Below are 19,822 nucleotides of genomic sequence, written 5' to 3' on the forward strand. Positions count from 1 at the left end.
TTTTAGCCAAATTACGGCTGTAAATGCGAAGTCAACATATTCATCCCCAGGCGCGGACCTTTCTTGGACTGACCCGGCCTTACGTGCCGGCAGCTCCGCGGCTCGGCGCTGCTGTCATTTGTTGAAGATGGTGGTTGTGCTTCACGCGTCCCCGGCGTACGAACAACAAAGTGTGATTCGTTTTCTATGCAGCAAGGGAACGAACGCCCATCGAAATTCACAGGAAAATGCAGCCCACGTATGGGGAAATGTGTCTCGCTTTGATAAGTGTGAGGTGATGGTGTTGTGAATCGCAAAAAGCGGTTGCCAAGACAGCAGTCCGATGGTGGTTCCGCAGTCAGCCGGCCGAATTCTGCCACAGGGGCATCTCAACTTCAGTGCTGCGACGGCACAAACGTCTGAAACGTCTTAACTGGTGTGGGGACTCTGTGGAAAGTTAGTGTAAGGCACGTAGCACAGTAGGTATATCTGTAATTACCTGTGTGTACCTTATTTTGACTAATGAGAAAATAGCGGCAAAGACTTTCTGATACGCCCTAGCACATTGCATAGCGTGGATAAATGCACACCTAGCTGATTGGAAATATCATGGAAGCTTGCCCGGCGCCTGACATTATTTTTCCGTTGAGCACGGGCTCGACCGAAGCGTTCGATCGCGCAACCCTGCAATTCCAGTGAAATGAAGCTTCACTGCTCAACCTGTGAACTGAGAATTCGTGACAATAGGTGTGGAAATGGCATTGTAGTTGTAGACGAGGAATTCACGCGCGATATTTCCACACGTCTGTACGAGTATAACACATGTCATGTTTGGAGAATTTTAAGGTTCTCCTGTGTGCTTGCGTTCATGCAGTGCATACGGGTGCACTTGCATGTGGGTGCATGTGTGCGGGCGTGCTTCACGTAGTGGTCTAGTTCTAGGATGTCACACGAATTTAACGATGAGAGCATTCACGAGATCATACCCGGTGATCATTTTTTAGTTTTACATAATTTTATATTCAAATCACTTGTCGCAGATAGCAATTTATTACCACCCTGAGCTGGAATATTCCAAAAGGCGCACATTACTTGCACGAGAAATAAAACCAGATATTCATCTAATTACCGCAAATTCACTAATTAACTTTCTAATTATTTATTTTACGCCATATATTGCAATTTACAAATTGTAGCCGGTGAGTTGGCGAGGCGGATTCACTTACAATGAACTTTCTAGATTGCACCAGTTTTGAAATATTCATTGCCAGAGTCTGCAACCAAATTAATTGTCGTTCGAGTTACCTTTGTGCTTTAGTGAATAAAAGAGGGTTTGGTAAAAAAATTCTTTGGAACAACAGTTCGTTTTGACCGCGATTTTGATGGCGCATATGTCGTAACTCATGCCATCCTTACATATTATTCGTAGTGGATATGCCTTGCAATCTAACTATTTAAAATGCGTATTTGCAGCAATATATGCCATGAAGTAAATAATTGGGACGTGAATCATTGAATCTTCATCAATCAGTTGATTACGCGTTTCGATTGCTCGTGCAGTTAATGTCCGCCTCTTTGAATATTCCCCTTCAAGAAACAGAACTATGCAATCTACCAGAAGGGATTTTTGAAAAATCTGTAAAACTTAAATGTGATAACTTCGTACGTTATAGCGAAGTATGCTTGAAGTCTTCGTACAGCGAGCTCAGCTCGCCTTTTCGTTCCCGTACGTGAAGCATCAGGCCTACATTTCGCTGGTGAATACTTTTGAGACCGCCTGGTCGCAATTATTTACCATGCAATCAGCTTCATCTAGCCACTCAACCTACGCCTGCCTCTTGCATGAATTGAACTGTAGGCAGACATTATCCAATTTTACTTCGTGATAACTGTCATGCTAGGTATTACATGGGTTTCTCGCACATCGGGCAGAGTAGCGTCATTCGCTCCATCTGAAATAGCGCAGAGTTTGGGCCAACAAAATAGCGCCAGCGAGCGCATCAATGTTCGGCCTAATCAAGCAATAAACCACGACATGAAAACTGCGCATAAGAGGTTGGCTCGTTGGCACGCCTGAAGCGCATAGACCCCAGGAGAATAGTGCATGGCGTTCACTTGCATCTTTGATTTGTACAGTTTTCCTATATTTCGGCTACCCTACTTCTGGCTCATTGGGTCTAAGCCACCCGCATAAGTACCACGGAACTTTGACCAACAAAGCGATGCCAGCAAGCACGCCTCTCTTCTGTATCACCAAACGATAAATCACGACATATAACCTGTACATGAAGACGCGAGTATAATGTGAACTCATAAGTAAGAGGTCGGTGTGCCAAAGCACACGGAGTTCTTGATAGAACAGCGATACATTATCAACTACCTCTACGATTTTCTCAATTTTTTGAAATATTTGGGTCAGTGGTTATGTACCGCTCTGTGAGTGCTCATGCCTTGCAACCTGGTGAGAATGGGTATGTGTTGCTGTGTTGCAAAAGGTAAAAGAAACTCAGACGTATCTGGATATGTATCATCCTTCTCTGTGCTTACACCTGTCATCGCCATTCCTCCGTCGACAAGCGTCATACATCGCCTTCGTCCTCATCACATTGCTGCGTCGACGTCTCACGCTGTACATCTGCCTGATTTGATGTTTGCATTTTATTGTCACTTTTTTTTTGCGCAGCTTGCCCTTCGGAGTATATCTGCGTTTAAAGAATAGCGGGGAGGCCGTTCACCAAGTAAAAAAAATTGCACTAATGACTTCGCAGTCTTATCGTGCCCCAAGTTAGCACCTATGACTCGCTCGCGCAATGTGCAGTTCGTGAACTCTGTAATGTATAAACATAAATGTTGGGTAAAATTAAAGTTATGACTTGTGCGGTGCATAAATATATATGGTTTCAAAGTTGAATAGGTTTACAATAAATAAAATTGTACGCATAGCATTTAGTTGTATAGCATTTCAATACCGCTTCATGAAAACTTCGTTTCACATATATGTGCGTTACGGCCGCCGAGTTTTTATGGAGTGGACAAGCGTTATTTTGACATAAGCTTGTTGGGATTATTTCTTATATGCATATAACGGTTATAATTCTTTTGGGTTTCATCGACAGCTATGTGAGACACCACAACACTCTTATTATTTATGGAAAGCGGGGACGATCTGCGTTTTAGGTCTCTGCAGAACATAACTTTTTGATGAAAAGTACGCACAAAACGAAGAAGTAAGGCTTTCATTGTAGCGATATCTCTTAAGGAAAGTAATGCGAGTGGCGAAATTTCTGGAAAGCACAGTGTTCGCGAAGGTGAAATGGGCACAATACGGAGCCGGTGGCGTGCTCAGGAAGCGATCGCAGAGGCGATCATGCTTCAATGGCAACCGGTGAGTTCGAGGCCCTTGCCATTGCCGATATTTTTCAAATGCAACCCCAAAGCACCTGACAGGTGGGATGATTCGAAAGAGGGGCGGTTTTTACAAAGGTTTGGGTCCCGCGGTGGTCAGCCACCTCGTAAGGAGCGCTACTTGTCTGCACGAGTAGGCTCCCAGTTACCGGTAATTGGATTGAATAAATTTTATTAAAGGTCCTGCAGGACGCGCGCAGTGGGCGTCTCCCACGCAGGGACCGACAGGGAGTACCTGGCGGCCGCTGTGCGGACCTGCTGGACGGCCCATCGCTGGTCTTGTAGTGGCGGGCTTCGTAGGGTCTTCTCCAACTTGTCGAAGGTAGAGTCGGCCGGAGGGTTTCTACACTCCCAGAGCACGTGTGCGAGTGTCACCGCGTCGCTGCACGAGGGGCATGCGTCGTCAGGACAGACGTCCGGGTAGATGACGTCTAATGTGGCTGGACTCCTACCACCAGGCACTGTCTCATGCTTCAATACAAGGCTATGTGTGGTTTGAAAGGGAAGCGCGTAGACAAACTGTAGAAATACAGATGCATCAAACGCAATGAGAACTCCATCAAGATGACGGATATCGCTGCCCACTAGAAAATGCGGTGGACTCGCAGCAGTACTCTAATTCTTACTCCCGCTGATATGTGACAGTGTGACTTGGCGTAAGGACACAAAGCGGTGAACAGAAGACACCATTCTTTCCTTCTTGTTTTTAGATTTCTTTCTTTGTCCAAAGTCGGTCTGTCATTGGTCCGCTTCGCTTTACTTAGCTTGCGGTGGCTGGTCGAAAATCGCGGTGGCATGTAACGGAAAGTTAAGAATGCCGCTAAAACGGATTCTTAGCAAAGTCGAGTTGGCAGAGTGATGTCGTATACCTACCGAAAGTCTCGATAATGTTATACTGTCACGCAAAATAGATCTATTATACGCAAATAAATCCATGCTCTCCGGCAGGTGCGAGTAGCCATGCAGGGCCTTAGCGATTGGCGGGAAGCCATCTTCTGTTCCTTTAGGGACGGGGCAGTCACTGGCTATTCAGAAAAAAAAGTTTAGCTTCGTTCAGTTTAGAAAATTCAGTTTCGAATAATGCATCTTTAACGCGTAGACGTCTCTTTGACGCGGGGATTATTCGCGGTTTTATGACGCCGCGTGGCAGACAGGCGAAGTGGGCGTAGCCAGAAAAAAATTTCACCAGTAGCAATCTGGCAGGCCCGAGTCCTGGGACTCGGGCCTGCCTGATCATAACTTAGCAGAATCTCAATAAAGTTGTTACCGCCACCACCAGCAGCAGAAGGCTCATGGAAAAAACCGCCGAATCAGAAATAATTATTTTTCTTTTGTTTGGTCCAAAAATGCATAACCGCAGTTTCCCAACATGTTTTTGACCAATCATAGAGGGCTGATTGCAGAATTGGAATACAAAGGTTTGGAATAGCGGCCCAGGTTTCTTATATTCCTTTTTTTGTTGTTGTTGAAGCAGAGGTCTCTTAGCAATAAATGGGTAAGCAAAGACACCAAGAACTCTCCGCTTGGGTTCCTGAAAAGTTATATTTATTTCTACACTACATATCACCTAGCTTGCTTCCAAACTTAGTTTCACCAAATACATTTGCGCAAGCAGACGAAGGTGGAATTCAATTAATGATTTCGGCGCAGGGAAAATCGCTGTTTGAGCGCATTTATTGCGCAACTAGGATATGCGACCCTGTCACAGGACACTACACCAAGTGGTTCAGGCTTGATTCAACGCCATCGAGGGATAGAGGCGGAGTGATGTTGAAAACACGCGCAAGCAGCGGACAATTGTTCCTAACGTCTGTTCTCCCTCTACTGCATCGCGGTGTCACGAAACCGAAACGGACTGCGAGCAAAAGACGTTCGCGCATATTTAACGCCCTTTAAGACGAGGGGCAAGAACGATATCCGGACGGCTGCCGGCAGTTTCATGGTTATAAAGGAGGAGGAGGGGAGAAAAGAAACGAGGAAGTGATTAAAAAATAACGAGAATCATTGCGATATGCGCGCACGTTTGGCTTCCCCTTCCACCCCCTCGTTGCACCCTCTCCGCATACGCACCGCCAACTTCGTTCCGCGCTCTGGCGAGCTCTTCCTCCCGCTCCGTTTGACCCTTTCTCCCATTCAACACTCGACTCTTTCCAGCCGCCGCTCTGCGCCTCCGTACCGCAATGAATTTCTGATGAAGCTGGAGACGAGGCGCAAGTCATGCGTCCTCGGGCGTTGAATACTTAAGTATTCGGACGCTCAATGGCCCGGAGAACTCGAAAAGAAGAGAGAGGAAAAAGAGAGAGGACGCTCTGGCGGAAGACGCGAGGTCGGTAGGGAGAACGACAAAACGGCGAGCGGCAGATTTACGTCGTCGCCAAAAGCTTCGCCGGGGGCCTTTTGCGACACGAAGGGAGGATTCAGATGTCGCAGTGCTTGATTACCGCGCATTGTTTGCACGCCGCCGTGCGGCACGCTATCTGGCCGAGTAATACGGAGCCAACCTTAAGGAAGAAAGAGTGACTGTTCACGAGAGGGTGGGGAGTTGCCACGGCGGTAAAGCTTCGTATACACTGCACCTGGCCGAGTCACCCCGAGCCGAGATCATGGTCGGATTTTGAGTGCTCGGGTATTAATTTGAGGGCGCGCGACGCGGCGTAGCGTCGTCGCTGCCAGCGCTGCCGGAACGAGCTGTTGTCGACGGTCTGCTCTTACACTAACGATGTTTCCACGTGCGCACGACTAATGCGCGCGTGAGAGGCTTGTTTGCCGATTTATTTTGCTAAACAGAAATCACACCGAACCATGTTTGTGAATTGCTAAATGCAATTTGTTAAGGTGAAACAGCTCCTTCTGCACGCAAACAAACAAAGAAAAAGTTCCATATTGAGAACCTTAGACCAATTTCCCTTACATCGTGTATAGGGCAATTATTAGAGAATGTCACTCTAACGCTCCTGACCAACTATATGGAATGAAATTATCTCTTTCCCCATACTATATACGGTAGGCTTCAGGGAAAAAGTGTCCACACAGGATACTATGCTTCAGACGCAACATTAAATAATCTCTGAAAGAGTGGCTACACAGGACGCTAAGATATAGTAGGTTTGGATCTTAAGAATGCTTTTGATAATACAATACATAAAGCTGTACTTGAAAATCTTCAGGAATAATGGGTAGAAAGAAGAGTCTACGATTGTATCAAAAGACTTTCTTACTGACCGCACTGCAAAAATAATACTAGGCGGGACTGAATTCCAAGAGTTTAGCCTGGGTGGTAAAGCAATGCCGCAAGGTTCGGTACTGTCTCACTTTATTTCTAACGTGGTGATGACAGGTCTTCCCACAAGAGCGAAAGAACTTACAGGACTCCACCATAGTCTCTATGCGGATGAGGTTACCTTATGGAGGGAAGGAGCTAGTGGCGGACACATAGAGAAAACATTGCAAAGAGCACTAAGCATTGTAGAAGGATATGTCGCTCATAAAGGCTTAAAATGCGCACAAGAAACTACAATCCGACAAGTAGCGGTCGGAAAAGCACTAAGGATAACCTAATATTAATATATATGCTGGAAATAAGCAAATACTCACGGTCGAAAGCATAAGAATTCTGGGAATCCGAATAACCTCAAGCGTACAAAATGAAGGAACGATCAGACTACCTGAAACCGTTGCGCAACAAATTGTGCGCCTAATTAAAACAATTGCAAATCGGCACTATGGTATGAAGGAAAACAAGTTTATAAGGCTGCTATAGGCTTTCGTTATCAGTCGCATTGTATATGTGGTTCCGTACCTGAGACTCCAAGTCGCCGAGAAAGAAAAGGTCGATACAATAAACGAGTTTTTAAACAGGCCATTGGACTTGCGATAGATACCTCTATGAGAAAATACCTGAATTAGGAATTCAAATGTCTTATAAAAAAGCTTATATAGAACTTCAGAAAGTAGCACGATATGAAAGGCTGGCGCAGGGTAAGATAGGACTAGAGGAATTGAGAATAAAGCACACAAATCAATTTGGCTCCAAAAAGGATATCCATTACGACATACGGAAATCTGTGAAATCCAACCAATAGCAAAAAAAAAAAAAAGAAAAGAACAGGCATTCTGAACATCATGTGGAAAGGGGAGCTGAAAGAGCCAAAAATATACATAAGAATTTCAAATATTCCCAAGAAACCAAATATTCCCAAGTATAGGTATAATATGTGCATCCGCCCGCTGCTCCTTACGCGTCAATGGGGCTGCACACGAGACGGCTCGAAGACTCACAGACCGAACCTCTGGATCGACTTCGTCGAGGGGGGAGGAAAATGAGATATTTGAAAGGATGACCAGCTACCGGGAGATCACGCAGCATTACAGACTAAGCAGGAGAATTTACCCTCCAGCATCCAGCACACGGGTCATTAAACAAGAGACAGGTGGTGGCGTGGAGCCTCCTTCAGGGACAAACGTTCTCAAGTCCGATAACAGACAAACATAAATTCCGATTCAGACAAGTCCGATTCAGACAAACATAAATTCTGTAGTAACAGGGTGAACCTGAGCCACAGGCTCTGGGCCTACCCGGATGCCTCCATTAGGGCCGAATTCCCGGACGGGCGGGGGTTGGGGGCCGTTCTCCTCAGCTCCGACCCACAAAACAGGTACGCTTAATCCGGCTAGGCCAAAGACGCCGCCAGGACCCACGGGATCATGGCCGACGTCTAGGTTGGGTCTCCCCCCCCCCCTTTCTTGCAAGGAGGAGGGGGTACCCTTCTGCGAATTCAATAAAGTTAGCTTATCAGCATCATCAAATAGCAGAGTCAAAGGTGAAACATCTCTCTGTGTCTAGTGCGTCGACTACATTTGTGGATGCTTTGTTTTCTTTATGGGCACAAAACAACATAAGTACAAATCTGCGAGGAGTCGTCAATCATTATGAAAACCAGACATTTGAAGGAAGCACGTAAGGACCAGGGGCCGAATTCACAAAATTGTTCGTTCGTAAGAGGTGGCCGTCTTTGCTAACAGTATATATTGGTCAAGTATAAAGATTGTTTTGAATTTCCTATTCGTAATTCTAGCTTAGAAGAGCTTTTGGGAATGCGGGCCAAGTTTAGTGTCGACACTTCAATGATTCGGCTCTAATACATTTAGAGCATTTTTGTATTAACTGCGCAAAGCCATGCCGACGTTCTGCTTCTCCTGAATGAATACGATAGAAATGCCCGTTTTCGATGAACGAAGTAGACGCCGGGACGCGCGTTTCTCAAAGATCTGTTCCAGCCGGCGACTACAGGCCCACATCGAAGGGTTGGGAAGCACACCGCGCCGCGAATCTAGGCACTTCTGTGCCTTGGAGGTACGCCCTTTACTATACAGCGCGAATGTCTCTTGTACCTCCATTCGACTATGTTCTCTGCAAAAAACAATACCGTCACACGGAGGCCTCAGGAGAGCCCCTGTGATTATGAAAATATCCAGATCCAATGCACAAGTTGGAATCTATGGGAAGTGAATATTTAGCACACTGTAAAAATATTTACACCCTTAAGGGTGTTTTCTTGTCGCACTGTAACACCCTTACCATTAGGGCCTTACAAAAATTTATAGAGGACGACAGCGGAGCTCTAACGATACGTGCGATAACAAAAGACGTAGTTGAAAACTATGTATTCATTTTGACAGCCTTGGGTGCATAGAAATATCCGACAGGAGAGTTTCCTATCTCTCCCTGTGAAATTCTCTTCTTCTATTCATTTTCCTTAAAGAACCCTGACTGGAGGAGTATTACATAAGGGTTGGACTTTGCATATGAATGCCTATACAAAGGAAATGAAAATACACAGAAATATGCATAAAAATATAAACATGTATGAACACACATAAATACGCCACGTAGCCATTTGTTTTTCTTTACAGCAGGCAATGAATAACCATGGCATCAGTAAGCACGCACGGGCAGGTGCTTTTATCCGCGTAATTTAACCACCCGATTTGTGGCCAATCCCCCACTGTGGTTATGCGCCACAACCACTTAGGTCAACAACAGCATGACCGGCAACAGAAAAGTGAAAAAAAAAGAAATGTAAGCAGCCGAGTATGAAGACATGTTGCAATACGGCAAATCAAGTCAATAATGAATGGTGTCATAGCGTGCATTGAGTGCGGATAAGACAGGGGCCCTAGAGCAGCGTCGAACGGAACAAGAACGTCTTGGACTCGATGCGAAGTGGGATGCTGAACTCGAAGGTATGCTAGACACGACGGTTGGCGGTGATGAGCAGTGAGGAGCGTGGTGAACATTACACCCAGAAGAGGGATGCTGAACAACGATTCGTTGCGGCCAGGGACACGGAGTGTCTCGCTTCTCGTTTTGTGGTTTGTCCAGTGCGCATGCGGAGCAGTGATTGCTTGCTGCGAGAACAGCCCGGTAGCGCGACGTCATTTGTGTTTACCAGAAATATTAACGTCGACCTACAAAAAAAAAAAAAAAAATACGGAACATTTGTACACCTACTTTTATGGAAGAAATCTTTGATGCGCGCCTCTTCATATGTCACCGTAGCCAGTCATCACGGCCCACTTTGAAAAGAGATGGTGCGACTGACCAACCGGCCAGGGGGTTGGAGAGGTATAACGTTTTTCATTACGTCTCGTATTTCTTGACGCCGCTTCCCATGCTTAACCCAATTGCGCAAAGCGACCAAGGGACAGGAGTTGAGCGAGAAGACAACACACGACACCTTTGCGATCAGGCGTCGTGTCTTGTCTTCTCGCTCAAGTCCTGTCCCTTCGTTGCTCTGCGCAACTGTCGAACCAACTAGCCCGTAATATGTCGAACTAGTATGTCGATTTTCCTGAATCACCCTTCCCATCATTGTGACAAGTCAACAACACCGCCAAGAACTGACTGTAGAAAATGTGAGGCATGAGTTTGTTCGATGAATCCTCTTCACTCGTGATACGACACCCGTGAAACGGTATGAAATCGGCCAAGTTGAACCCTCGTCGGAGATTACAAATAGTGGCATTTCTTATTATTTGTAGCATCAAAAAACTATGTTTTGTGAGCAATAGTAGTAGCAGTGATAAGCAGTGTAAGAGACCAAAAGGTCTATCACACAAAAGAATTTACGCACAAAAGATTACACACAAAAGGATTAATACACGAAAGGATTGCACAAAAAGCTACAAAAGGAATTGTATCGAATAATTTTATTTTGCGTTTGTGTTGCGTTCAGACGGACATCGCATCTGCATCAACCTATTTACGTCAAATCTGCACAAACATCAAAGAAAGCTTCGCCCCTGGGGCCTTGAAAAATTTGTCTAACTCATTATAGAATAACGCCACTATTAAATTACGTCACCGAGCAAGCGATTTGTCACTGCTTTTGACGCAAGATTGTAAATTTTCTGCTGCATGTAGTGCAATAATATTTGGTTCGCATGTTCTTTGCTATGTTCAAAAACTGTTTCAGGGCCCCTTCAACACCAATGCTCATATATGCGTGAAATCCGCCCGACATTTTAAAGCAGTGGCTTTCCTTAACTCAATCCTGAGTTTCGTGCTGTTGACATCCTCATACCTCATCTCTAATCTCTATGACCTTCTCCACTTTCCTCATTCATTGATGGACGCACGCGATTTGCACGTGCGCTTCCGCCAATGAGAGAGATTTCGGTTACGCGAAGGAAAGCTCGGTTCCCTGCAACATCACCAGATAGTAGGTCTGTAGTATTCGCCTGCACCACCTGAACCAGTTCACGAGGTACTGCACTCTACCATTTATTTCAGCGGTGCAGCAGTGGCGTCCGCTGAACCACGTCGTTCGCTCCAAAAGGTTCAGGAAAGGTGCAAGGTTCGTTCACGATCTTGCTGCACTCTCTCCGCTGTTGGTGCCGCCTTCGCGCAGACGTAGAGCTTGGAACGAAACAGCAGCGCAGCAAACGACGCAGCTCACGGGCGCAAGCGCTATTAAAAACCCGCTTGCGCGCGCCCGATGTGTTTATGCAAGTGCGGGACGTATTTATACCTCAGAAGCCGATCATACCTGCAGTTAGAAGCCGTCAAACTTAACTACTCGATGCACATAACGCCTGCACCGGGTCTGCACGTCGGCATTCGTTTCGAGTGTCACGTTGTTCCTGCACCACAGAAATCGAGCTGCACAATTTCCGAACTTCTCGTGTACTTCCGGGAACAGCTTGAGAGTGGTGCAGGCTGATCAAACGGGCCTATACTGTTGGACTCCGCGCATCACTGCGAATGGAACCCACCAATGGCGCTCGTTCGCGGAAGTTCTGGCACGGCGCGTTAGTGCCTCTTCTTTTTAAGTTGATGGCGGCGCAGTCGTTTGCAACCGCCTCGCGGTGACCAGGGTGGATATTATGTAAGTGTCCACCTAGTGGACATGTCCGTTTCGTCTGCTGTTGAAGTGGTTATTGGCTGGGGGCGCCCCGTCTTCTACTCACGCGTACCCTAGCCCAGCCAATCAGAACTGTAGCAGCAGACGAAATGGGCAGGTACAATAGCTGGACACTTACAGAATACCTAACCCCCCCCCCCCCCCCGCGATGGCGTTTAACAGTACGGCGTGCGCCAGAGTATGCTTAGAAAGCAGGTGATAACGCAAAGAACAAAACGGAGTGTAATAGTTTAAGCCAGAACGCTATAACATATCCTTTACACTGAAATACCACAGAGGAAGCAAAAACTTGAGGTCACCAAGCTCGAGATCGCGAGCGAGAACGCCTACCCCGTACCAAAACTGACGCTGAAACCTTCGGGGGCCCTATAACGTAAAACTATTCCAATATGCTTTTATTCTATTCTCCTGACGTCAAATTTGCGTAACCGCTGATGCCAGCACCGGGCGGTGACCCGTCGGGATGTTTAAAAGCACCAATCAAACGCTATCCTAATTTATAGGAGGTACATTTTGTTTGCTTTAAAAACGAATAACGTTGCCTACACTGAGCGGCTTGACTTATTTAATTGGCTGATAAGGGGCGAGGAGCACGCTCAAGTGGAAAGGAATTATATTGGGCTGAGCCGCTGCACTGAAACCAATAACCGGATGAAGAGGGTGGTGCTGGTGCCTGCGATTGGTACGTTTTCCCTTACATCGCTTGCGGCGGCTGGTCGAAAATTGTGGCGGCATGCAACAGAAGGTTAAGAATGCCGCTTAAAGGGATCCTCAGCGAAAAAAAAATTGGCTCAGCGAGGTCGTAAACGTGCAGAAAGTGCTGCAAACGTTAAACACGGCCACGCAAAAAAATTTATTATACGCAAATAAACCCATGTTCTCCGGCAGGTGCGAGTAGCCAGTGCGTGAGCGATCGGCGGCAGCCATCTTTTATTCCTTTCGGAACGGGGCAGCCTGCGGCTATTCATAGAAAAATTCAGGTTTGTTAGGCATATTAATGCATCTTTAACGCGTACACGTCACTTTGACGCGATGAGCTTTCGCGGTTTTCTGGCGTCGCGTGACAAGCAGGTGAAGTGGGTGCAGTCCGAAAACTTTTGACCAATAGCCGAGGGCTAATGGCGAAAAGGCATCGAATCAGAAAGGACAATTTTTTGTTTGTTCAATCCAATCATACATAATTAAAGTGTACCCGTTATATCAGATGGGGAGCTATCGCGCTTTGCCTGAGGTCGCGTGACTGACAGGTGAAGTGAAGGTTCCCAAAAAAGTTTTTCACCAATCGCGGAGGGCTGATTGCAGAATGGGAATAGAAAAGTTTGGAATAGCTTTACGTTATAGCGCCCCGTGTTTCACACTCATTACCATTCTGCGAGTTTTCTTCTACTTCCTGTTTGAGCGGACAGGTTGGTACTATGTCAGCTTTTCAGCTCTTCAGAAAATTAAGCCCCGCTCCAAAGGCAACAAGCTCTCGACCTCTACATTTGCCTGGCAGATGTGAGTTATCTTACGCATACCTGGAACGAAGACATTAAAGTGTCGTGTTCGAGAGCGATATCATAAGCCGCGACATTGCACCACCGTTAACAATTGCAAGCTTTGAAGTGGAGTATTCTTGAAAGCCTTTTTGTAAGAACTTTTGCGCTACATTAGGCGTACTTAAATGCCACGGTAGTCAATTAACACCGGGGCGGGCCACCAGGAACCGAGAAGAGTGTGTGCGCGAAAGAGTGAACGCAATTCAACTGCGACCTTTCGTACAGAGTTGTTAAATTTTAGTTGCGAAGGCCACTAATTTACGCAGTGTCATGAGGCAGACAATCGTGAAGTGACATCATGAAACTTTTCAATCTAGTATTCCTATTCTTTTAGGGACCACTACATGAACCACCCAGGAGGAAGAGAACGAGCGTATAGCGCTTGGAAAATGCGTCCTGTTGGGGACAGCTTAAAGGTTTACGGGCGTAGCAAACGCCGGCAAGACTTTCTCGTAAGGTTAGGAGTGCTTGCAGCGAACGAAATCTTCCTTCGTCCGAAAGTCGAAGCCTTTTACAGTGCTACTTCTTATCGGCTAACTACCCTTGTTGTTTTGATGCCCGCCGGTGTCCATGCGAAGCGGCAAATTTGCAAAGGAAGACTACTACTAGAGTCGTCATTGAACAGAGTTTTCTTCTTTCTCACGAAAGAAAACTGATTGCACTGATCTGAGTATTTTTATTCCAACCGATACCCCGCGATACGCTTACAATGCAAGGCTCACTGTGCATAATATATAGCGCCAGCTATCACGTCAGTGCTTCGTACTATGAACGACACTGCAACTTTTCTTATATTCTTTTTTTACATCCGAAGGTCACGAAAGTTTACAGTATGACAGAGAGCTTCGGCAAGCAAAGAGTGTTCCATTCTACATATTTATATGATGCTTTTTAACGCAAATTCTTACTTCAATGTCTACTGTAAAAGCCCGGGAGTCTCCGCGAATGTATACAATCGTTTCTTGAAATAAGCTTTTTTGATCCTAGCGGGATCTGAAAAATATTGTCTCGTATTAATTCTATTAAGTGTACGCTTTCACGTCCGAACAATAGCCTTCCGAGGTCGCGACTCCCATCATTCGTCCATTATCTCCCTTACGCTGATCAGGGAATCAAACCCAGTCGCCGTTGGTCGACACGGCGGCGATTAAGGCAGTCGCTGCAGTAACAACAACAGAGGAAAAGTGCCGTCGATATCCTGGAAGGAGGACAAGCCAGAGCAGACGGGGGCAAAGGGGTGACACTAAAGCCACCCGCCCGTTTGATGGAGTTCGCTTAAACGTCAGACGCAGTCAGGACTTCCACACGAGCGCGCAGTGGCACCGAGTGCAAGCCCGGTTTCGCGCCGACTGCTCGAACGCCGCCGGCGCCGCCGGCGTAGCATCAGCAGCAGCCACATTGAATCGGCTCGAAACGAGCGCATACGTAATCAGAGAAGCGAATCCTCGGCAAGCAGGCACCGCCGCCGGCAGCCCCGCCGATGTGCTCTCGTCGTGCCGATAGCTACGGGGCGCCAGAAGCTGCGGGGACGATCAGCGACGGAGCCGCGCCAGAAGCTCGGGGGTCGCCGCAGGCTAAACAGGGGGAGCGCCGACGAGGAGGCGCGGCCGGCAAATGGAAACAAACCGCCCAGATTACGGTCCTGCTTTGGGCGTCCATTAGAGCGGGATGGCAAGATACGGAAGGGTCTCGTTCTCTCTCCCTTTCTCGCTTTCTACAGCACTCATTCCCTCTACGAGTCCGACGCCTTCTCGCTTTCCCTTTAAGGAGAAGGGAGGCGCCCCGACCGACGTCGCTACAGCGAAAAACCAGACGAGCGCGCGTCAATCGCGCTATAAAAGCTCGACTGTGGTGCGGCGCATTATCGAAAGTCAGCTCACGCGCTCCTGTGAGCGAACGACAGAGGGTGCGAGCGAGAGCGCGAGGCTGCTGCTCGGTCTCGTGCGCGAGCTCGAAAAGCGCCTTCGGGAAGTGGAGACAAAGCAAACGCAATAGGGAAATGAGGTGCCGCCGCGACAGAAGCACGCAAAGGAAAGCGACCTCCCTCGTTCCCTCAAGGATGGCTGCTGCTCGAGGCAGGGGCGCCAATGGGAGATTAAGCGGGACACAATTGCCGTCTCGGTGGCACGCACTCGCTCCTAAGGGCTCGCTGCGTTGTGGGGGTCAGGCTCCAAGGGCGGAGGATCGGAGACCCACGATGATTTCCTTCCGCTGTTCCCTGTTATACTTTGCCTACAATTGCTTTTTCACCTTCTATTTTGCCAGGGCCAGAGTCAGAGGAAAGGTCCTTTACTGCAAATGGGGAGCGACGCTTAAAAAAACATTGGGCTTCCCAAATGAACTGTTGAATTGCCAGTTTCGGTGTCCGGTTACCAAAAAAAAAAAGTTAGACAGATAGAGAGAGAAGGGGTGTTTTTTGAGCACGCTGGTGCCGCACTGGGTGGTGTTTTTCTTTCGCCGACGCTCACTGTGCCCGCATTTATATTTCTTGTTTTTCTTTGCTGCTATTTGCGCCTGACGGTCGTTAATGAAATACTGGAACCTAAAGGCTGCTGGAAATAATGGGATCGCATTTTTACTACGTTTGACGTCAAGAAAAGACCAGTATCACTTGTAGACAATAACATAACCTAGGCTTGTCTTCATTCCTCCAAGACAATTTAAAATTAAATTTAAGGTTTTACCAAAACCACGTTATTATTATAGAACAGGCCGTAGTGGGGGGCTCCGACTTAATTTTGACCATTTGGGTTCTCTAACTTGCATACAATGCACAGCACACGACTGTTTTTCTTTTTTTTTTGCATTTCGCCCTCATCGATATGCGATCGCCGCGGCCGGGATTCGATACCGCGCCCTCGGACTTACCAGCGCAACACCAAAGCCACTACGCCTCCACGGTGGCTTTTCCTCAAGGCATGCCTGTCTTAAAGTTAATTTGTTCCTTAGAGAGTAAATTAAAATGAGTTCATACCAACGGGGTTGGTGCACATGACGCTAAAGGACCCCAAAGGACGAATACGATGGTAGACCACAATGAGTGCTTGGCAGAACATTTTTCCTATTACCTTCCAGCGGAGTAACTTTGACCTTTGGGGGGTGCATTCCTTGTCATTTTTCCCTAAACGTATGATCAAAACTTACATTATTAGCTTAGTTTTCTTCTTATTCTGCATGTAAGGCGCTCACATATCAAAAAGGTCGAAAGCTAGGCCAATTTAAACGATATTGAATTTATTAATGTCATTATTTGGTTTGAAAACATACATATACACTTTACAAAAAACGGGAAAGCGAGGAGGAGGCTGGCAATTACTGGCCACCGCAAAGGGCGCAACGCTTGCCTACTCTTCAGAAAGTAGGAGGAGACAGAAACATAGAAATGGAAGATAGGACGAAGGGAAGGAAGAGGAAAGAAAAAGCAACCTCACAAATCTTGCAAAGAATGAAGCACAACACGCACAGTACAGGTGACGCACAGTAGGCCACGCTACTAAAGAATGTTAAGATTGAAGAAACAGTGTCCGAGGTCACGCCATTTGAAAAAAAAAATAAGCAACAAACGTGAACCTGAGTTAGTTACTTCTAGAAAAGTAAGGAGATCGGGATGAACCTGATAGCGTCGACGAGACCACGGGGGCACAAGCATTCGTCGAGTGTCGTACACTGCAGACCAAGGAGATGACAGTCCCTCAGTAGCAACGTGGCGCGGCGCAGTGAAAGCAGGACACTCAAATATCAGGTGCTGAAGTGTCTCGCAGCAACCGCAAGACGTGCACCATGAACTGTCCACACGTCGTTGTCGGTATCAACGTTCACACACGTTCACGCAGCCAACCATTAGCTTGAGTAGTAGTGCTCTGGCACGTCGAGACACGTTTCAACCGAGAACGCGAGGCGCGAACGTTGCATTGCGACACGCTGGTCGAAAGTCGATAAATAGCGAAGAAAACACCACCTCGACCCGTCATCTTCTTTCTTGTGTTGTGTCATTCGCTGTCCTCTTTTTTACCTTCAACTTCTAGAAATTTTCGACCTATATGTTCGTAAAGATGGTACAATTGCGGCATCATTGTAAGCATCATGAACTATTCTTCTCTCGCGCAACGTTTGCGAGTGTCAAACTCTTTTCATGGCTTCTCGAACATCTCTCCCGGATTTTTTCTCGTTTCAATGACGAGAAGACGGCAGGGAAGTTCTCGCGTAACCTACAAAAAGCTTGATGCGGCTCAGCACAGCCGCCAGGGGAGTGCGCAGCCCCTCCAAAACTCGGGCGACCCAACCAGCACCTCGCGCCTAACAGCGCTCGCAGAGTGATGAGGAAGAGGAGACGCGATGGAGGCTAATTGACGAATGAGCACTCCAGCGTGAAGTGTAATGTGTAGAAAAGAAAAACTCTCACGCATGCGGCGAAAGCGATCAGTCCTGATCGTGGCATGCCAGTCTCCCTAGAGCCCGTTCCATCCGCGCTTTTCATGGCATCAGTGCGGAAGTCTCCGGCAGTGCTTCGTTCAGCGCCCCAAGTGCTATCAACACACAGCCCACTCGACTGCCGATTCGTGGACCGCGACCAAAATTATTCTTTCTTTTCTTCTTTATATATTCGAGTATTGTAGAAGACCTCGAATTTTCCACCTCCGGAAGGATAACAACACAATGTAAGAAATTTGCCCGTTACAGCGCAGTATTAATGATATAGCAGTTACAGAGGAATTGAGTACAGTTTTAACTTGAGTTCCGAGTACATTTCGCACCGTTTTTCATAGGCTAAAAAGTGGTTTCTGTTGTTTTACCTCTGAATGGGCACATTATTTTCTTTTCATTAGTATTCACTACTCCGTAAAGCAAAACGTGACAGTCAATTAAGTATCCTTACGTGATATGCAAAAGTAATATGACTTCTCTGATTATTTGGTATACGTCCATGACACGTGACGTCATACATTGTCACGTGTCCTTCCCAACACTACCTTAACCCACCTTGCTGTAATGTGGACAAACCTTCATGGCACATATAATGCTTTCGCATTAATAATCACACGCGCACGTCTACGCACCAGTCGTGTATAGGCATCCACCGTGTCCATCGGAAGTTACACTATACAGCCGAAATTCACGCAAACTTCGAAGGACGCAACGATGAGAGAGGTGGATATATATATATATATATATATATATATATATATATATATATATATATATATATATATATATATATATATATATATATATATATATATATATATATATATATATATATGTTGCAGGCTATACTTCGGGCCCTACCAGGAGTGGTATTAGTTACAAGTTAGAGAAGCTATACAATAAACATAGATCAAGCACGAAGTAAACCGAATACAGCAAAAAAAGTTAACAAGAGATATAGAGTACAAGGAGACAAAAGAATTAAAACAAAGTGCAGCCGCAAAAGGCAAGAAAAGCTTCTAGATTATAGCAAGGAAAACATACATAATGTGCATGCAAACGTACAAAGCCCTAAATAAAGGGGTAATCGATCGCTTCTGGGCTCAGTAGTGACGTCAACGGGTGGTTTCACTCGTTTACCGTGCGCGGAAAGAAAGAAAATTTGAAGGCATGTTTCGTTTGGTTTTGAATGGAGTAGGGGAGGCTGCATGACGATGCCTTATCGTTCTCGATATGAGGGATGAAATGTAATCCAGAATATTTAAAGACACTTGCTTATGTTTTAGTTGAAACACAAACTTCAGACTTTCAATTTTTGCGTTGGAGATGCTGACAAGCATGTGACAAACTAGGTGAAGTTCACATTCTCTATGAACGGAAAGATCCATGACAGCTTGTAACAAAACGACACCTTCCTCCTCCCTGTTGTTTGGAATTCAAAAATATAGAATTGAATCTGAAAGGGCATGAATAATTTTTATTTATTTTTATATCGTACATGGTGCAGAACACCGCATGGTCCATGCAGGATGGGCGTCCCTGATTATTTACAAAAGCAAACAGACAATACATCACTTCAAAGAAAAAACATTTACGTACATACATGCATACATACATACATACATACATACATACATACATACATACATACATACATACATACATACATTCATACATACATCTTTACCACGTGACCGGCTTTTCACACTTCCCACAGATACATTTTCCCACTTTAATAATAATAATAATAATAATAATAATAATAATAATAATAATAACACTTTGATAATAGTTTGATACTAATAATGCAGACGCATTAAGAAAGAACCCGTGAGTGAGAGAATTAACAGAAAAGGCATTGCAACGCTACGCACCGATGTATCGTTTTCTTTTTCACGTGCTGTTATCGCACTGTTTCTTTCTTTTTTTTTTTCATTCTTATGACCAGTCACCAAGTTGACCAAGCCTCTTATGCAACGAGTAGTTTCGTTCGAAGCAAGATATACGTTCGTGAGCTTTTGAAAGGCTGTCAGTCAGCGTCGTATTTCCTTC

The sequence above is a fragment of the Dermacentor andersoni genome, chromosome 2 (assembly GCF_023375885.2).
Source record: "Dermacentor andersoni chromosome 2, qqDerAnde1_hic_scaffold, whole genome shotgun sequence".
Taxonomy (NCBI): Eukaryota; Metazoa; Arthropoda; class Arachnida; order Ixodida; family Ixodidae; genus Dermacentor; species Dermacentor andersoni.